Below are 9537 nucleotides of genomic sequence, written 5' to 3' on the forward strand. Positions count from 1 at the left end.
TCTTTCTTTCTTTCTGATCTAATTTTCATTTGAAATAAGAATAAATAATTATTTATTTGTATTGGAAAGAATATCTAATATAATAATTGTGTTAATATGTATATATAAATATCCCTACTGTGAAATAAATGTTGAGCTGAGAAGATAACAATCAGTGGATGTGGCGTTTGCCAACCACCGTGCTTGGGTGCATGAAGGAAGACTTGGTTTCGAGTCTAGTCGGCGACTAGAGGAAATTTTTCTAAGCCTTTTTTCGACCGGTTCCCGAGTTAGTCGATCTCTGGCACGGGCAAGCAGGTTTTTCCTCCTGGAAACTCGGGTTTTTCGTCCTGTAAACTCAAGAAAATCGACCGTAGAACCCACATTATTTCAGACATTAAATATATTGTGTTAGGGTTAGGGACCACGAGATGGCGGCATATTTGAGTTGTCTCTCTTCACTGAGTACCGCTTAATTAGTGATAGCCTTGGGCCATCTATCTCTGATTGGTACCAGTGGAGATTGAACTTCCCACTCAGTCTCCAAAAAGTTAGATAGGGCTAAATGGCCTCACCTACTCCCCGTATACGGGAATAAAAAGGCGTTAGCTGATTTTTTTTTATGACTAAAATTTTACAAAATAAGAAACAACGTAAAGCACTTCAAACGGAATCAGAAAAATTCCACTTGGATACTGTTAAAACAGTATATCAAAATGAGTTCAGTCGATGAATAAAGGAAAGACAAAACGAGAAAGAAATTAACGTTCCAAATGAATGAAACTTTCTGAAAATTATTATAACCAATTCAGCTGAAAGATTTTTAGAAAAACAATAAACCAAATAATCACTGGATAACATGTAATGAGATTATGGGAGCAGTCAAGACAGGCTAATAAACATCTGAATAAATTATATAAGACCAAATCAGAATATATTACAGAAACCTAAAAAACCAGACAGGATGTGCCAAAATGCAACTGGCTGAATGACAAAGCAGACAAATGTACTGAAGCCTTCTATGTCATGGATCCAAATCTCTATTTGACAGTTAAAGAGATTACCAACGACCTTCCTTCACCTCTCACCATGAAAGATTCACAAGATAATGTAACTGGTAATATTAGAGAAATGGAAGAGATCTGGTACTACTTCTTTAATATTCGTATCTTTAAAGATACAGACTTTCAGCCACTTATACCGACCTATGAGAAAGATACAGCACTCATAATCCTAGAGGAGGAAGAAGAAGAAGAAGAAATTCGTTCACTTAATCAAATGAAATCATCAAAAGCGCATGGAATTGATGAACCTACAGAGCTCCACAACAATGGTGGACCTGATTAAACAATTAACCAAACTTTTCAATAATATTCTTTTCATTGGGACAGTTCCAAATGATTAGAAAATAGGCAAAATCTTGCCTATACATAAAAGATGATGTTCAATCGCATGAGACAAGGGGAGGAAGACCTTTATTGATGTTTTGTGGATTTTAAACAAGCATTTCATTTTGTCAATTGAGGAAAACTTTTAAATATTAAGAAAGAAAACAGACTTTGAAACAGTAAGATTTGTTTCAAACTGTATCAGAATATAAGCGCAGTAGTTCAATATAAAAATATGGCAACTAAAAAACTTGACATCAAACGAGGGGTCAAGCAAAGATGTGTCTCCTCTCCCTATATCTTTTTAACATATTCATCCAAGACTCATTAAAGAGGCATTGTTCTCAACAAAAGGAGTAAAAGCTATGGAAGACCAATAACACAATCATATCCGCAGATGATGTAATAATTATAACAGATAACAAATCAAATCTCTAATACCAGTTTGCAAAATTACAAGAAACCTGCAGAAATTATAATATGATTATGAATTCATGTAAAACAAAAATGATGAAAATTAAGAAAAAAAGATATCGTAACACTTAATCAGGAAACCATAGAACAAATTAATGGTTTTAATTACCTAGGCGCATATTGGACTTCAAATTTAAATTATATAGCAACAATAAATCACAGACTCTCCATAGCATAGTCTATGATGAATAAGCTGAATAAAATTTGGAAAAACAAAATTCCTACAAAATATACTACTACCAACAGCTCTCTACGGGGTAGAAAGTTGGACGTTTAAAATAAAAGAAACAGAGAGGAAACTGTTGGCTTTTGAAACAAATTACTAAAGAAAAATCAACAGAACTCATTGGATAGAACATAAGGCTAATGCAAAAGTGCTGCAAAAAGTGAATATTCCTAACTCAACCATTCTTAACACATTTAAAAAGCATTCAAAGCTGTTGATATTAGAAAGAGTTTGCTTTGAACTGAGAACAGTGGAAGGCTCTTATCCCTGTAGAACTCATCCCGTCTTGAAGAAGGAAGAAAAGAAGAAAATAATATTATTTTTATTTGTGGGACTTCAGCAATGAATCTTTGGACATAATGGTGATACTCGTTAATAATAATATTAATAATTAATAAATATTATAAATATATTAAAATATTATAAATAATAAATAAACCTAAATAAATAATAAATAAATGTTATTAATGTATTAAAATCTTATAAATAATAAATATATAATAAATAAATAAATCATTATTATCATTACATGGCACTTCTATGAAGACCCAGGAATCGTCAAAGGATGCCAGTTTACATACTACACTAATCTATCTCATAACCACCACCAAAGGATATCAAGGAATGTCCAAACATCATGAAATGGATCGTCAGACATCTCAACGATAATGAAAACATATTAAATCTGATCAAACACTAACCTATTCTTTCAAATAATCTTATTTCTTTCTTTGTAGCAGAACGCGATGCAATGGTCCACTTTCTAATGGTGCCATAAAACGTATATTTCAGCCTATCGGAAACATATAACACTATATAAAAAAATTTAAATTAAAATGAAATACTCTATCTTATATTCTCCAGGGAGAGGTGGAGAAAGAAATCAGTCTTGTTGATGCGCCAACGAACGCTCTTTGTTCATTTCCCTATTACTGTTTTTCAGTTCTACGCAGCTTGTTATTGCAAGAGTATCACAGTACATGTTTATTTGCAGTTCACTTCGTGGAGTTACGATATAAATAAACACATCACGCGGAATAAGATATCCAGCATTTAATTAGATTATACCCTACAATAAAATTTCAATAGTGCACTTATACAAAATAATAACTTCTCAGGGCGTTTAATAACTGAATACAGGAAAACAATTTATACATATAATAAAATAAAATAAAACGAATTATGTTTAATCATACATAAATTTAAGTAGGAAATATAATACTGTACTTCTATAGCTTAGCTGGTAATGACAATGCCCTTTTTGGTAATAATTCAATTGAAGGTAAATTAATTAGTACTGACTTCACCCACCCCCTTCCGACGGCCTTGGGACCTCGAGAAATATAATTCCTATTTTATTTTCCTCACTATCTTGTCTACAACACTTATAAGACTAATCCTGATCCATAAAGTTGTACGTTAACCCTCCCTAATGAATTGAAGTAATCTTCTAAACTGAATGGAATATTCCAAAACTTAGAAGGGCACTGAAAATAATCAAAAGTGGACTGGTTATATTATTTCAACAACGTACTTGATACTACTACTTCGAAAATATATAATACGGTGCAAAAATCATACGGATACTGTATTGTTTTACCTCAATACATAATTGCTCCTCCTTTGGCCGTAATTGTAGGCAACTACCCAGCATAGATATTCCTAAATGGTGATAAGAAGACAGCTATTTTGACCCGTCTTCTTTTATCAAAAAAAAAATCTCGTAGTGAGTTCGATCATGTTAATTTCTCACTCAACTGACATTATTTGCTTCGCTATAATTCCTAATAATCTATCTGTTTCCACACTCCCAATGTGCTGAATGATTTGCTTAAAAGAGATGGACTGTTAGGATTTATGGACCCTAACGCAAATGAGGCAAGCGGTTTATGTTTGTTAAGTGCATGTTGAAAACACTCTATTTTTGGGAAAATCCTTCCCCATCTGCCTGAGACCATATAAAGATTCTTCGCAATCTATATGGATTTGAACTCAAGTCTTTGCAATCAAAGGGCAACTTCGATATCAACTGAGCAGAGGCGCCCTCTGCAATGATTTTTCATTAAACGTTCACAGTGTGTACGGAACGTCAATGTTAGGTGTTCATTTCCCGGGAATTAGGGAAAAGGCTGCTAATGAAATAGGAGAAGCATTGTCCATACTCAACAGATTTCAGATGTAGTCCCATCTGTTGACTCATCACCCTTCAATATCGCAATCATCCAATGAATTTTTTTTTCGAACAGTGGGAGCTCTACAGTATTCAAATCGCACCTGAGTCGTTTGAGGTGATATTTGGATTGTGTACAGCAGCCTTTCAGGTATGTCTGAGTTGAACTCAGACATATCTGGATTTACAATGTACGCGTAAATTGTGAAGATCTCAATGTGCGGTACGTTGTGTCCTTCGATTGGAAAAGGCCCGAATTCGATTCTCATCGTGACAAGAGGAATCTTTATATGGGCTTTTTCAATTGAAGGGAATTAGCCGATTTCATACGGTGGTAGCAGGTTTTTTCCTCCTGGAAACTCGTATTTTATATCGTGGTACAGGTAAATCGGCCATCAAACACACGCAATTTACAGACAAAAAAAAAAAGCTGTTGGTGGTAGTGATGGGCAGTAGATGGCGTTGATGGCAGTTGTGTGTAGTGGTAGTATTAAGCAGTAGGATAGACGGTGAGAGTGTGTGTAGCGGAGTGGAGTAGAGTATCCGCCCGCGATGAGCCCTCGGAGGTGTCACACATCCGGATTAGTCTACGGACTCCATAGCGATGCCGTAAATTAATAAATACATAATATACACTCGCAAAATACTTGTTTTTTCCCGCAGCCATAGCTTGATTATTGCAAATTATACCCGATGAGCTAGCTATGCTTAATTCGTTTCTATTACCATCATCTTTTTTTAGGTGTCTGTAAAAGCTTTCACAATATTTATTTAACAATTAATGCTACCTGCCACTTATATACCTATCTTATTTAATAAATGATTTTTCATACCTGTATCTTTCATTTGGTGTATTTTTAGAATAATTAAGCAAGATATCCTTCAGTTGTTATCCATCTTGTATTAATGCGACTTACATGATAACATCATAACTGAATTCACTAATCTAATCGTAGAATGCTTCCGCTTTCAGTATACTTTTGCTACAGTACATTAGATTTAACAGACATTAGTTGCACTCAAACTGAACAGATATAGCAATGCAATCAATATTACAAACAAGAATATGGACACTGTCCATAAATAATTCATCTTTATAATACGATAGCGTTGCTCACCTTTAGTATATGAGACACATAGAAGAATGTTAATTACAGTACTATCTTTAGCCGGAAATAACCTTCGGTTTGCATTTATTTGTGTGAGCACGAACTGTGTAACAAGTGATTAATGGCGTGGCTCGTATCAGCTATCAGTAGGAGATACTGTTATCAAAGATTGACTGCTACACTCTTTGTTCATTGTAAAACAATTATTATTGCGTGGTGGTAATTCCATCTGCTAGCAGATCTAAATAATACACTCATATGGAGAGGTTGAAATGGGTTAGGTGTTTCAAATGACTCCAGCTGGAGTTATATTTGTTTTTATAACTGAAATATCACTATATGAATTATTTTTGTGCCGACAATTTTCAAATTTCAAAATAATTTTAAATAGTTAACCATTTTTAAGGTGTTGCGTTTCTAATTACAAAAATCAGTTTCTAATTCGAAAAAATACTTAGTTTTAGCGTGAGACGAGGAATCTTGTCAGCAATATTCATGGAAAAGTCTGCAAAATACTTTATGCGGTAGCCTCCAAGAGAAATGGAAACCAAACATTATTATTATTATTATTACGGACACCTCCAAGGACTCCAAGGACACCTCAAGGACTCATCGTGGGAGGGCACAGTACTCCACTACATCTCACTTCCCCCTTTACTTAATCCTCCAGCTACGCTCCATCTACTGCCCACCACCACCATCACTAGTATATATTGTCAGTAAACTGTATATGTTCGAGTGGAGGCAAAACAAAAATCGTAAAAAAAAATTGTGACAAAACTACCCAGGACAAATGTTGCTTGTAATCAATTTTTAAATGATTGTCCTGGATGTATAGAATTATGAGGAGGAGGAGGAAGCAGAAGAAGAGCAGAGAGAGAGAGAAAGAGAAAAGAGAAGATCAGCATTTGAACTCAAGACTGGGAGACAACTCCTTAACAGAAATATATTGTAATAACTGAGGCTGTTCCAATGGACAACAGTAAAAGAAAACAAGGGGGGGAAATGGATTGTGATTAGTTGCTGCATGTGTCCTAATAGAATCACAGTAGAGTGAAAAAAAAACCTATCTTATACAACTTGTCAGTTCTAAAGGTCAGCGCCTTCTAAATTTATTATCAATATTATCGGTCTTCCACCAGGAAAATTATGTCGATTTTAGGGTTGCATTGACATAAACTCCACAATATACTTAATATGCTCTCTACAGATACAGAAAGTAGTAGAAAACATAATATCTGTGTGGAAGGCAGTAAATTGATTAGAGAAAGTTAATTAAGAAGCTTAATTGCACTGTTTGCACTGAATCAAAGATTTAAGAATCACTTGGTGGGGGACTTATGAAATCTGAGAACCTATAAATTACAAATCTCTCAACCATGCAGGATTGCATGGTTGGGAGATTTGTAATGTAATTTGTAATGTATATAGTGTAAATAAATAAATAAGTGTGTAGAGAAAAAGTGTGTAGTTAACAAACCTCCATGCAGTCAAGTGACTCATCATGGGATTATCCCACTCTCATACATCATACCTCGACTGATATGCATTCACTGTCCCTGTCCTCGCCACACTCTCAGGCAATGCATTCTAATCACCCACCACTCTCCATGCAAAAAAGATTTACTCCTCACCTTCTTGCTCACACCTACCTTATACAACTACCAGTGATGGCCTTTCACTCTCCCCCTGTCTCCAGACATTTTATGAAACAGCTCATCCACGTTAACTGCTAATTGACCCTTACCAACCTATATGTCTTGGTCATGTCTCCCCTCTTCCTTATATCCACTAGCCTCTGTAACTTGCATTTTCTCAATCTTCCCCATATTACACATTCCAGACACCAGATACCAACTTAGTCATTCGTCCCTGGACCCTCTCCAACATCTTATCATCCTTTTGAAAACCAGGCAATCAAATATGTGTACAATAATCCATATGCGGTCTGATCAAAGTCTGGTACAATGGAATCAAAACATACTTCTACATGTCAGTGTTCTCTACTCCATAATCCGTTGTGTTGTCCTCACAATTTTATAAAAATGTCCACGAAATTTCAAATTGCTATCCACCATCATCCCCAGATCTTTCATCTTCTCCATCTCCTATAAATTATCTCCATAAATCCTATACTCTGCATCCCTCCTTCGCTTTCCAAATTTATTTTAAAACTTTACGCTTTGCAACATTCAACTAAATGCTCTACTTCTCATAACTCACCCCAACTTTGCATCATTTGGAAACCACTCTATATCGCCATTTAAGCCCATTCCAGTGTCATTTACATACAAATTAAACAACAATAGCTCCAAAACAGATCCTTGGGGCACGCCACTAGTGACTTTCCTCTTCTGGGATATCGCTCACCCCATACACAACCTGCTGATACCTAACAGACAGCCAATCTTCAATCTAACGCACAGTTTGATGGAAGATTGGATTGAAGATTGAAGGCACAACGCCACTAACAGTGGCGAATTCTCTATGCTTGCTGCGCAAGTTCATTAATTGAGAAAGAAGTAATATTTATTTGTTAATAAATGCATGCATTTATAAGCATTCTATTTAGGCTTTTATTTTTGTAGACAGAAGATCTTAAGCTTGCACGGCAATAATTGAGCTTTGCGTTGTGTATCGAAAGCCGATTGCTCCTACAACCGAGCAAGCTACACCTTGGCTTGCTCGGTTGTAGGAGCTTCCAGGTCATCGCAGCAGCACTGTGATTTCATGTGCACATAGCCATTTCACGTCGTCTCCCTCTGTTGTTTAAACACAGGCCATACGCTGTCAAAGTAGCTCTAGTCAGTGAGCTTCAGCCAGCCTTTACAAGTGTGCGTGTTGCTTGGGAAAATTAAGTTACAACCAGCTTTTTATGACGATGTTATTGACCAGTTCATAAAGAAGAACTGTGGGGTAGAATTTGTATTCAAGTTGCTAAATTGAAAAAGATAGAATATCATTTGTAAAATAAATGTTGTATCTGTATGATTAAATGTACATAAATGTCTAAATATACAGTTCTAAATGGTCAGTTATTCATTATTCCGGTAATCAGACTTCAATCACACCTCCCACTCCTTGAATGATAACATGAGTCGGGTACGAAACTTGTTTCGTACGCGGCTGTAGAATAATACGGGATTTTCCATCTACCTTAAACTTAATTTATGTCGCCGGTAAAATAGCCTTTTGGCTTCTTAAAGTCAAGTACTAATTTATTATTACCAGAGACCTATAGGCAGTCATGGACTTATCGAAGGAGGTAATGTTTCACTTCTACCAGCGGTCAAAGGTTTTCTGGGATTCATAAACTTTCTGATGGGATTAGCTCATAAAGGAGATTCGCTTTTGTCGCAAATATACCGAACCTGTTTCTATTCATCATCTTTTATTCCGTCCACTTCTCTCTGTCCTCATGAAGTGTTCCCAAACACCTACGATTTGCAACTCTTCAAAAAATAAAATAAAATAAATAAATAAACTTCTATTTTGGTCCTTATCTACAGCTCACACTAGGCACTGATGTGCTTATAGGTCCCTCGACCTCTCATGTATGGATCAATTTAAAAAAAAAAGATATCTAAAGGCAAGCTATTCCAATCATGCATTGCTTTTTGAGTGGAAAATGTACTCCTCGTCCCTTTCTGAACTGTATTTATCATTAAATTCTCTGGATGCCCCCTCTCTCTCTATCCTCCATAAAATAAAATTTCCATCTATTGGCATTCTACATAATAACCCAGCTGCAAGTTCATAATATTATCTGTCAGTATCTTATTTTTCCATCGTCTGCAGTCCTTCCTTGAATATCTGGTCAACTGGAAAAGTTGACCAGATATGCACACATTAGTATAGGTGAAGTCCATCGAGGCTTCGCACTTACATGTCACTGTTTGTTTCAGTATTGAAGTCTTTGCTACAGAGTTTCCCAGACTTTAACTTCTCATCTACTAAAACAGCAATCCTGATCAGTTTCTACCCAATACGTTATTGGATATCTCATCACACCGAACAGATTACCATTACTACATACCCACAATTCCAATTCACAAATGCTGCATATCAACCGCATTTCTGTTTCTACTCTACTTATCTGTTCATCATTAGCAAACAGCTATGTCTCCTGTTAAATTCTTCCTAATGGCATAAATGTAAACACTGAATGCACCAAACACTGATCCCTCGGTT

The 9537-nt window shown here is 35.7% G+C and overlaps 1 protein-coding gene across 5 annotated transcripts in view; it reads right to left on the bottom strand.

The window, feature by feature from the left end:
- Positions 1-5477, bottom strand: part of LOC150103947 (uncharacterized) — a 28590-nt gene extending 23113 nt beyond the window's left edge. The window contains exon 1 of one of the 5 annotated variants that reach the window (XM_090397187.1): positions 5356-5477. The gene's annotated coding sequence lies outside the window, so the exon portion shown is untranslated. Of the gene's footprint in view, positions 1-2596; positions 2983-3294; positions 3365-5070; positions 5334-5355 lie in introns of those variants that run through there. The other 4 variants (XM_090397186.1, XM_090397188.1, XM_090397185.1 and 1 more) reach the window with 4 other exon arrangements.
- Positions 5478-9537: the final 4060 nt, after the last annotated feature.

The sequence above is a fragment of the Typopeltis vanoorti genome, chromosome 8 (assembly GCF_054136105.1).
Source record: "Typopeltis vanoorti isolate ZY-2024b chromosome 8, IOZ_Tvanoo_1.0, whole genome shotgun sequence".
In the NCBI taxonomy this organism is placed as follows: Eukaryota; Metazoa; Arthropoda; class Arachnida; order Uropygi; family Thelyphonidae; genus Typopeltis; species Typopeltis vanoorti.